The sequence below is a fragment of the Equus asinus genome, chromosome 17 (genome assembly GCF_041296235.1).
Source record: "Equus asinus isolate D_3611 breed Donkey chromosome 17, EquAss-T2T_v2, whole genome shotgun sequence".
NCBI classification, from domain to species: domain Eukaryota; kingdom Metazoa; phylum Chordata; class Mammalia; order Perissodactyla; family Equidae; genus Equus; species Equus asinus.
This window is the reverse complement of record NC_091806.1, coordinates 36,588,577-36,591,543: the sequence shown is the minus strand read 5'-3', so window position 1 is coordinate 36,591,543 and position 2,967 is coordinate 36,588,577.

Genomic DNA, 2,967 nt, shown 5'->3' with positions numbered 1-2,967 from the left:
ATTCAGCCTGCTCCACTTTGGGAGTCCAGATTCATTTCCTGAGCACAGACCTACACCAGTTGTCTGCAGCTATGCGGTGGCAGTGGCCCATATACAGAATAGAAGATTGGCACAGATGTTAGCTCAGTGCAAATCTTCCTCAAGCAAAAAGTGGAAGATTGGCAACAGACATTAGTTCACAGTGAATCTTCCTCAGCAAACAAACAAACAAACAAACAAACTGACAGACTGGAAAAGAGCATATAGTTTTAATGGAATATATACATTACCAAGCGGCTCAAAGAAAGGAAAAAAATCTTAATAGATCAATAATTGTAGATGAATTGAAAAGGTTGTCAAAAATAGACTCTTTGAAAAGGCACCAGGTCTGAATTGTTTTGTGGGTGATTTCCAATAAATATTTCAGGAGCCAGTAACTCCCAATTTGCTTATGAATTTTAAAAGCTTCTTAACTCATTCTATAAGGACAGCATAACTCTATCCATGAATTAGATAATAGCCCATAACGTATGTAATACTATTACATATCTGATATATGTATACACACCAATTACATCTTTGAACATAGTTGTAAGTTCTCACAAAACATTAGTAAATTACACAACAATGAATTAAAACAATGAAAAATCATGATCAAGTAACGTTTTCCAGAAACTCAAAGAGAAATCCAATTCACTAAAATAACAGATTAAGAGGAGAAACAGTAGGATTATCTCAATGATGCAGAAAATACTCTATACAAGTCAACCCAAATTCCTAGGAAACAAAACACCTTAGAAGCCAGGAACTAGAGAAAAAGTGTATTATTTGAAACAATATATATAAGCAAGAACAACATAACAAATATTATACCTAATGATTAACATTAAAATAATTTCCATTGCCATCTATAACTAAACATGGATGGCCATTATCACCACTAATATTAATCTTTAAACTTGAATTCCCTTAAAATACTAAAACACAAGAAAAAAATGAGAAAGTATATAAATTTTTGAAAGCTGGAGGAAAAAAATCCATTATCCTCCATTATTGAGGGTACGTATCCAAAATAATACAATGAAATTTCACTGAAAAATTATAGAAAATAATAAAAGAATTCAGAAAGGTGGTCACATACTAAGTCAAATTACATACATCCTTAGTTTCCTATCCACCATCAATAACCATGGAGAACATGTGATAGAGCTGTTTCAGACAATATGAAAGGCCACATATCCATGAAATAAAGTCTTGATTTAAACATGCACTCACATTAGAAGTGCTTATAGCAAATATTAACTTAAGTGCATGTCAAAATTCACAGGAAATGAAGGGAAGGACTCAGAACCAAAGGTAGATTTAATGCGGGAAACCAGAGAATTGAATACACCTCCATCAGTGAGAGCGTAAACTGGAAATAAATCCACCTACCAGCAAAGAAGATAGCAGTAAAACTTCTATCCCTCAGTCCAGGCTTTGAATGGAATAAAGATAATCACTTCTAAGAATTCAAAACTTTGACATGAGTTTGGGATTCAAGTTTGTAATGCCTACATGGAATGGGAAGCCCCAAAAAGAAAAATTAACTAAGAGTGATGCAGGGTTAGTAATGCCCTATTATGCCCAAAAGAAACAAATATTTGCCCTCTTAGAAGGAATGCACACTAAACACAAGCTTTCCAAACTTTCCACATAAATAGCTGTGCATAAATTCATAATTCACAATGACAAAAACTGTGCCAAAACAAGCAATTATTAGGAAAAATCGAAAGAGACAACAAAAACACAATCAGACTCTCAAGGAGTTTGAGTACTGGAGTACTCAAATACAGAATATAGTATAAATATAGGAGTGAAAAGAAAAAAATTAAAGTAGATACTTTAAAAACATGAGCAAGAAGCAGGATAATAAGGAAACAAAGGAGATTTATATAAAGAGCAAAACAGAACATCTAAATTACAGGCCAATATCACTGACGAACATCGATGCAGAAATCCTCAACAAAATACTAGCAAATCGAATACAACAATACATTAAAAAGATCATACATCATGATCAAGTGGGTTTCATTCCGGGGATGCAGGGATGGTTCAACATCTGCAAATCTATCAACGTGATACACCACATTAACAAAATAAAGAATAAAAATCACATGATCATCTCAATAGATGCAGAGAAAGCATTTGACAAGATACAGCATCCATTTATGATAAAAACTCTAAATAAAATGGGTATAGAAGAAAAATACCTCAACATAATAAAGGCCATATATGACAAACCCACCGCAAACATCATTCTCAATGGAGAAAAATTGAAAGCTATCCCTCTAAGAACAGGAACCAGACAAGGATGCCCACTGTCACCACTCTTATTTAACATAGTATTGGAAGTCCTAGCCAGAGCAATCAGGCAAGAAAAAGAAATAAAAGGGATCTACATTGGAAAAGAAGAAGTGAAACCGTCACTCTTTGCAGATGACACGATGATTTTATATCTAGAAAACCCTAAAGAGTCCACTAAAAAACTTTTAGAAATAATAAAGGATTACAGTCAAGTTGCGGGATACAAAATCAATGTACAAAAATCCGTTGCGTTTCTATACACTAACAAAGAAGTAGCAGAAAGAGAAATTAAGAATACAATCCCATTTACAATTGCAACAAAAAGAATAAAATACCTAGGAATATACTTAACAAAAGAGGTGAAAGGCCTGTACACTGAAAACTATAAGACATTGTTGAAAGAAATCGAAGAAGACACAAAGAAATGGAAAGACATTCCGTGCTCTTGGATTGGAAGAATTAACATTGTTAAAATGTCCATACTTCCTAAAGCAATCTATAGATTCAACGCAATCCCTCAACAGTTCCAACAACATTTTTTACAGAAATAGAACAAAGAATCCTAAAATTGTATGGAACAACAAAAGACCCCGAATAGCCAAAGGATTCCTGAGAAAAAAGAACAAAGCTGGAGGTATCACA